Here is a 9,248-nt window from a genome sequence, read left to right on the forward strand (position 1 = left end):
TGGTTAAGGTATAATTTATATAGCAAAAAATTAAACTCGTTTATAAGTACAATTTAATGATTTCAATGAATGCATACAGTTTGTGCAGTTTTAGAATATTGTTATAACCTCAGGCATCCTCTTGTGCTCTTTGCAGTACATCCCCACTCTGATACCTAGTCCCAGACAACCAGGTATTGGATTCTATCTCTATAATTTTGCCTTTCCCAGAAAATCCATATAAATTATATATGACTTCTTTCACATAGCATATTTTTCAGATTGATCTATGTTACTGCATGCATTAGTAGTTCCTTCTTTTTTTGCTGAATAGTACTCCATTATGTTAATATACCACAGATTGCTTATCCGTTTACCAGCTTGTGGATTGTTGGGTTGTTTCCAGATGTTGCTATTAATTTTCTATAAAAGAATTTAGTGGGCATATATTTTCATTTCTCTAGAATAGACTTTGAAGAGTTGAATGGGTGGGTTACATGGTAAATGTAAATTTAACGTTGAAAGATTAGCAAATTGTTTTACCAAGTGGCCATGGCATTTTATGTTCCCACCAGCAAATCATTAGTGTTCTAGTTCTTCACATTCTTACTGACAGTTAGTATGCCAGTCTTCCTTCCTTATTTCTTCTTTCTTTCTTTCAATGAATTCTAGTGTAGTATCTCTTGTCACTGTAATTTGTTTCCCTAATGATTAATCATGTTGAATATTGAATTATTCACATGATTGACATGAATCATTTTGTCATGTGTTTCTCGCCATTCAGTCATCTTTTGGAAGGTGGGGCTAGGCTAACAATTAAAATATTTTTTCCTTTTAATGGAAATTTTTGAATTCTTATTTTTGAGTTTCAAGTGTTCTTTATATACTGTATACATAAGATGTAGGTTTTGCAAATATTTTCTTCCAGACTGTTGCTTATCTTTCTGTTGTCAGGAATGTCTTTTGATAAGTAAAAGTTTTAATTTTAATAAAATGTTTTTAGTCATTTTTCTTTTATTTTTTGTGCTGTTTTGTATCCTACCGAAGAAATATTTGACTATGGCAAGGTCTCAGAGTGTTTTCTTTTGTGGATCCTTCTAGAAATTTTATAGCTCTGGTTCCTACATTTAAATCAATAATTCATTTTAACCTGATTATTTATATGGTGTGAGGGAGAGATTGATGTTAATTTTTTGTTTGCGAATAGATATACAAATATTTCTGTACCATTTATTTAAAAGAGTATTGTTTCCTCATTTAATTACAATGACACTTTTGTTCAAAACGAACTCCCCATATGTGTGGGGCCATTTTTGGACTCTATTCTGTTCCGTTGATCTATAAGTCTATTCTTGTGCCAATACTAATCTCCTTTGATTACTTTAGCTTTTATAGAAAACTGGAAAATCAGAGAGTTATGTATTCCAACAGTATTTTTTTTTCTAAATTGTTTTGGTTGTTTTAGATTCTTTATGTTTCCTTATAAGTTATAAGCTAAGCTTGTAAATTTCTATCCCCTCCCCCAACAAAAAAAGCTAGTGAAATTTTGTTAGGGTTTGTGTTAAATCTGTAGATAGATCAATTTGGGAAGAATTTGCTTTTTAGCATATTGAATCTTCTAAATATTAAACATGGTATGTATATCCAATTATTTGTCTTCTTTAAATTTTATCATCAATGTTTCTATTTCGTAACTATTTTCAGTGGAATTTCTAAAGTTCATTATCAGATTTATTTTGCTAATAAGCAGAAATGCAGTTGGGTTAGGGGTATTGATCTTGTAATCTGCAACCTTCCTAAACTTGTTTATTTGTTCTAATAAACTTTTTTTGATTCATTATGATTTTCCACATACAAGATTATTTTGTATCTATTTTATCTGCCACAGAAGACAGTTTTATGTCTTCCTTAGCAATCAGTACATTAAATATTTCATTCTAGTGCTTACTAGTCTTTATTATTTCTGTTGAGAAGTCAGACAATGATGTTTTCATTTTTCCTTGCACGTTGTGGGTCAGTTTTTTTTTTTTTTTTCTTACTACTTGGGGTACTTTGTCTTTGTCTTTGAATTTGAGCAGTTGGAGTATTACGTGTCTGAGTGTGGCTCTATGAGTTCGAGTTTTTGATTAAATATGACAAATAATTTTTGGCTATTTCTTCATTTTCTTCTCCTTTCTCCCTCTCCTCTCCTTTTGAGACACTCATCACATGTATGTTGAAATACATGATATTGTTACAAAGATCTTTGAGGCACTATTTATTTTCTTTCAAACTTTGTTCTCTTTAATCTTTGAAATATATAATTTTATTAATTTATCTTCAGTTCATATTTTTCATCTTCCATCTCCAGTTTACAGGTGAGGTCTTCTATTGAATTTTTTCATTTTAGTTATTATAACTTTTATCTCTAAAACTTCTACTTGGTCTTTTCTATACTTATCATTTCTCTTTTAGAGTCCCTATTCGTATTCTAACTGTTATTATAAAATTCTTTAAGTGTTTGGACATATTTAATTATTGGACTTATTTATAATAGTCACTTTGAGTGACTTTGGTGTAATTCCAACATATACCATATGAGACCATTTTGAGTTGTTTTAAGGTTACTGTTATATGCTGTTGTTGTTGTTGTTATTTTCCCCTAAGGAAGTGTCACAGTTTTCTTTTCTCAGTATATGTAGGAATTTTGCCTGAACTGGGATGTTTTAGATGATAAATTATAGGAATTCTGGATTCGGTTTTTATTTCTCTAAGCACTCTTGCTTCTTTGTTTTATTCTCTTGTCAGTAATTAAATTATATAACCACACTTTCTCATAGTGTGCAGCTATAGTTATCTCTGCTCAGCCCTTCTTTTTTTTTTTTTTTTTTTTTTTTTCCTTTGGAGAGGGGCAAGAGGACTCATACTGATGTCTTCATAATTTAGTCATTAGCCAATAATTCAAGTGGATGTTGTGCTCATAAACCTCAACACTATAATGCTTCTGCCTTTAGCAAACTAAGCTATTTGTGACTAGAGAAACACCTTCAAAGTTAAAGTTACTTCCCAAATCTCACTGGGCTTCTATTTTTTTCAGGGTTCTCTCAGGTTTCTCCACATTTGCAAAGTTTAAAAAATATCCAGAAATATTTGGAGAACTCATATCAACATTTCTGTTTCTGTGTCACTTCTAGAATCTCCCTGTTGTGTTCTGGCTGCTCTTCCCTCCGCCATACACTTGGCCTATAACCTCAGTCCCAGTCAGCTATCTTCAGCCAAAACAACAACAACAAGAACCTGTTGTTGCTACTCTATTGTCTCTCAGTCTTCAACGGAGTCTTCTATCTCTTATTTCAAAGTTGCTGGGTTTTGCTCTCCACCACAGTTAAAACTGGAGCTTTCTCTGATTAAGCTGGTGGGGAAGCCCAACAAGAAGGCTACAGATTTGCCACCTTTCTCACCCAACTGTTGGAGTTTTGAAGAATAATTATTTCTCAATTTGTTGTCTGTGTTTGGTTGATCTTTTGTACTATGAAATAATTATGATGGGGGGGAAGGATTTTGTCCAGTTTTATGCTTATTTCCTGCAGAGGGGGATCACCTCTGTAGAAAGCAAAGTAACAAAACTTTAAAAGATTTTTATTTTTATGGAAATTATGATAAAAATCAATACAATCATGTAGAGAATATAATAATATGGATCCTATTATTTCTTAACAGGGTACCACAGCATTAAAGCAGTAACTTATAAGTGAAATGATACCTAATAAATTTATAGGCATTACTGAATACCTAGAGACCTGGGTTTTGTAAGCATATGTGAGCATGTGCAGTCTTTTAGAAAACTAAATAATATAAAGCTATATTGAGGTAAAATAATTTACACGTATGATAAAACAATGTAAAGGCACTTCCAGTGTAAAACAACATAAAGCCAACTCCGGAACAAGTGACCATAATAATCTGACCCCTTATCAGAGCAAAACTGAAAGTGGAAATTATGTGTTAAAAGCAAATCACCTGTCACCTTATGGACAAAAACAAAGAAAAGTTACTTTCCTACTAACGCAAATAAAAAATCAACGTAATACAAGTGCTGTATAAATTGGAATATGCTGCAAAACTTATAAACCCAGCTTTTCATACAAAAGATTTTTTAGTGTTGAATGATGTCAGAAAGTACCTTTCACTTAACAAGCTAATGATGTTGTACTTGATGCTATCTCATGACATGAGCAGTATTATTTCAACAGAATAAGCAAAATTTTATCCAGGTGCATAATGTTATAGTTAAACATCTCTATAGTATTAATATTATTCTCAGATTTAATACTTCTAATGGAACTAATATATTTAGTAGTAGTATTATTTTTTCCATGACTTTTTTCCATGGACTTTTCCATGACTCAGAGCACCACAACCCATCAACTTCTCCAAGTCAGTGGCTGAAAGTGCCACTATAATTTTATTTTCTTAATCCATGTACTCTTTCTATATTACTTCAGGCCACAGAGTTCCATCTGCAACATGATTATGGGCTTTGCAATTAGCAACTGCAATTAACCTCTATTTTAAAGACTTATGGCACTTGTATAAATATATAGCTTTGAGACCCTGCCAAGTTATTTAAATGTCTTGGTTTCAATATCAAGAGATATGAGGTTAACATTTACCTAAGAGTGTTTTTTAATAGAGGTAAAACAATTTTATTTAAGTTGGCTTATGTATAGGAGATTATTAAATCTCTCCTTGTCACTTGGTTGGAGGAAAAGAAAACCAGATCTATGCAGTTATACCTAGAGAACAAATCAATCATTTAACAAAGTCATCATTTAATATAAAATGACATTTTTACTTGACTAAAATGGAAGAAACGGATTTTAAAAACTTTCTCATTTCACGACCTGAAACCCCAATGTGCAGGGAAGGATCAGAATACATTGTCGATTTATTAATTTTTTCACCTAGAAGGAAATAAATTGTAATTTGAGAGTCTATTTATTTTTCAAGCACCAGGACAAAAGCAACAAAATGAAACGGTAGTTTCAAATCTCTTCCAGATGCATTATTACATTAATCTGTAATATCTGATTATCAGGTAGACGGAGAGTGAGATAGAGCTCAAAATACCTAAAAGACTATTTTTGCTCCCATTGGAAACTGTCTGATATAATAAAACCCTTCAGAGAAAAGGTCTCACACTAACAAAAACTGACCTTGGAAGTAGAATGAATTATTTGTTAAGAAGATCGTTTCCTCAGATTCATTCTGTCTAAGTACTATTGTTGAACCTCATTGCTGTGTGTGTGACTAGTCAGACAGGAGCCAACTCCCATGATCCAGCATTTGTATAAGGAAACTGACTTTGATATGAAGCCACCACCTGCAGGAAAATCACTTTCAAATCTGTTCTTATGGTAGACATGAATTTAAACATATGGTTGGGGGGAAATTCGATCAATTGAGTAGGAATAAACATAATGTTTGCTCAAACTGTCGAGTAAGGAATTTGGAAAGTTGTGTGTGTGCCAGTTGAGAAGGAAACTGGAAGATAAACCCCTCATGGGAGATCTCAGATGAAAATAGCTTGGGGAAAATAAGAGCTTTAACAATATGTGAGTTAATTTAAAAAAAAACAAAGTCTGGAAACTTTAAGGTTTTGACAATTTTTGTTTTGTACCTTATCTTGCTAGAAGGGTAAAGAATTCCATCAGTTTTAACTTTATTTCTTAGTGTATCTATCCCATAGATATTTTTTATAGAGAATTTACAAAAGAGAAAGCTGGAGCGAGTGAACCCATGGTCTTACAAGTAACATAGAGATCAAAGAAAAGTGTGTAACTAAAAAGAGGAAATCACACTGTGAAAATAAATGTAATTTCATGGAAAATTTCCCCATGATTTAAGTTGTGGAGAATTCATCAACAGTTTTTACTCACATATCAATGATCAAATTTCTAAGTATCTTAAAGTGAGTTTTGCCAGTGTTTATCAATAATAACAATGATTGGAAAAATCAACATTAAAAAGCATGCATCATGTAGATCTTCATTTAGAGTAATGAATCAGAATGAAGATAATAAGGTTTACACAATCTAATTTCAAAATTTAATGGTGAAGGATATCAGGGGAATATATTTGTTGTATTTCTGTGTATATTTTGCATGTGCATGGTGACAGCAGGTATTGACAGCTGGCTGGGGTAATGTAGCACCTGCTAATAAGCTGCAGTGCCTGGGAAGGCTCTGGAATAGTTATCAAATAATTATATAAATTGGTTTTTGATTTAGTCCTCCTTAGTCCAGTTCAGGATGTTCCATAAATCTGCAGTTGGCACACTGACATTTTGAATGGTGAATTTTTGTTTTACCCCAGTAAAGTTTTGCACACGGGAAAGAAATTTTACATTTATTTGTCTTTAACTTTACAAAATTTCAATATTATGAGTCACAATTAAAATGTACATCTTGTGGAAGCAAAATTGGCTAAATGAGTGTGTCCTTAATTCATTGGCCTGCAATATCTGGATATTTTGATGCTTGTATTTGCTGCCCACAGCTCTCCTGTGAAAAGAGAAGACAAGGAAAAAGAGAAATGGAAAATATAATTTACCACTTTTCCAAGTATAAGTTTGGGTCAGATGGAGTAAAAGTTTTCTAAGTAGCAAAGCTATTTATGTGATTATTAATCAGATACTTGTCAAAATATTACCTTTTCCCACATGTGTCTTTCTTTATGTCCTAGTGAAAGGAGACCTTTGTTTGAAACTCTACCTCACTATGTATTTGTATTCAAGATATTGGAGGATCAGATTTATTCCTCCACCTGGATTACACATTTGTACCTTTAACAGATTAGATCCTTCTTCTTATCTGACACAGTGATTTCTTTTTGTTTTCTGTTTTTTTCAAGAACTAGTTTGACCAAATCTGAAGTGCTATTAGAATATACAAAATCCATCATTTTTGAAGCACCTTCATTTCGAAAGGTACTCTGATAAAGGAGAAAGAAACATGAATAAGAAATCATACTGGACTTCGGGAAGGTAAACTGTAGAAAAGAGAGACATGTTTGCAATTAATTATAATGAAATACAGAATGACATGTTTAACATAATAGAGATCCAAACTGATTGCCACAGGAATGCCTTAAAGGAAATAAATTGAACATTCTTAAATAACAATCAAAAGAGAATTACAATGTCAATATATTTTTGCTAACTTTATGAATTTGTTTCAGAGACAGGGACTAACAATAGGTTAATTGTAAGTGATTACAACTGCAGTGTTTAGAGCCACAGCTTATACCTAAAATGGTTGTTTTATAGTTATTTTCATTTTAAAATTGGACTCACTAAATTCAGTGTGTGTGTGTGTGTGTGTGTGTGTGTGTGTGTGTGTGTGTATCCTCAGATCTTTGGAAGAAGTAGATAGAAGTGTTTTAAAACTATAGTATTTTGTTGATTTAGGCTTAAAAAGGAATCCAAAGTATTGTAAAAATATGAGTTTTTTGAAAGATAGATATTTCTTATGAGTCTACAGTGAAAAGAAATTTTCACCTTTCTTATTCTCTGCTCCAATAGGGAAAATGACAATTCTAATTTTATACTTCCAGCTATAAAAAAGAGAGAACCAGGCTTTCTGACTGAGCTAAGCCCTTTCTAACCTTCCTCCAGGGTAATAGTTTTAGGTAACTGGTCCATGGACCCTGTCACACAGTTCCGTGAAAACTATAAACCATTTCTACATAGGCAAAAAAAGTTCACTCAAACATGGAATTTTGCATTCAGTTTTAGAGGATTTAAAGACCCCAGAATTCCATTCTCCATCCCCAAATTCAGAATGCTTAATTTAGAGCCTTTCTACCTTCAACTGCATTCAACTACAAACAGTACTAACTGTTGCACAATTACAAAATATGCTTCATAGTACTACTCGAGATAGAAATCTCAGAGAAAACAAGACATTTGGCATTTGACTAGGAAATCAAATGTATAAATCAGAATTAGAAACTTTGCTGTGATTATCACTCAGTTAAAAATTTAGTGCAAAGCGCATTCTCCAAATATACAGTGAAATGATTTTCCTTATGAGAAAAGTTTGAGATGTTTTTATTAAGATTCTTTAATATTTGAGATATGTTAATATTTTTCCAAACCTGTGGGGAAAACCATTATTGTTACATCCTACTGTAGTTTTGTGAGCTGAAAGCAAGAATGCCTTGCAACAATGCAATTCATTGGGATTTTTGATATTTAATTTTTTTGCAAAACATGTAGAAAAATAATCTTAAAAACAATATCTTTACGTGCCATTCTCTCTGCCTTTTACACTTGATCTTAGCCAAAAGGCCGAGAAGCGATCTCTCTGCCTTTTACCTAACACATCATTAGTATTGAAAATACTTTTTTAAAGTGTATTTATTTATTTTTGAGAGAGAGAGAGAGACAGACAGACAGACAGACAGACAGCATGAGTGGTGAAGGGGCAGAGAGAGAGAAAGAATCCCAAGCAGACTCCTCAATGTCAGCTCAGAGCCTGACGTGGGTCTCAAACTCATGAGCCATGAGATCATGACCTGAGTCAAAATTGAAAGTCAGATGCTTAAATGACTGAGCCACCAGGTGCCCCAATACTGAAAATACTTTTTTGAAAGGCATATATAAATATTGTTTTATAGTATACTTTGAATAATTTATATATCTGTACACTTATAGCTTATTTGCCTAAACTGATTCATACAAGATTAAGAATTATTATTTTTGTTACTCAAGCTCTCATAAAAAAAGCCAATGTTCGGGGCGCCTGGGTGGCGCAGTCGGTTAAGCGTCCGACTTCAGCCAGGTCACGATCTCGCGGTCCGTGAGTTCGAGCCCCGCGTCGGGCTCTGGGCTGATGGCTCAGAGCCTGGAGCCTGTTTCCAATTCTGTGTCTCCCTCTCTCTCTGCCCCTCCCCCGTTCATGCTCTGTCTCTCTCTGTCCCAAAAATAAAAATAAAACGTTGAAAAAAAAAAAAAAAAGCCAATGTTCAGTTACCTATCCAGGATTCCCAATAATCCAACAATCTCTGCTCAATCCTCAATAATTAGCTTTGTACAGTCATTAAACAAATAGAGGCACAAGCCTTCACCATCCCAATACCTGCTGTCCCTTCTCAGTAGACTTTTACTTCCTGACCTCAAGCCTTCATGGATGCAATTTTTCCAGATAAGTCTTTTTTTTAATTTTTTTTAATTTTTATTTATTATTGAGAGACAGAGACAGAGCACGAGCCAGGGAGGGGTAGAAAGA

At 33.1% G+C, this 9,248-nt stretch overlaps 1 pseudogene; it reads right to left on the minus strand.

The window, feature by feature from the left end:
* Positions 1 to 8,162: 8,162 nt before the first annotated feature.
* On the minus strand, positions 8,163 to 8,320 carry LOC112863984 (U2 spliceosomal RNA; annotated as a pseudogene).
* Between the last annotated feature and the right edge of the window lie 928 nt (positions 8,321 to 9,248).

This window comes from Puma concolor, chromosome B4 (genome assembly GCF_028749965.1).
Source record: "Puma concolor isolate L17-30 chromosome B4, mPumCon1.1.hap2, whole genome shotgun sequence".
NCBI classification, from domain to species: Eukaryota; Metazoa; Chordata; class Mammalia; order Carnivora; family Felidae; genus Puma; species Puma concolor.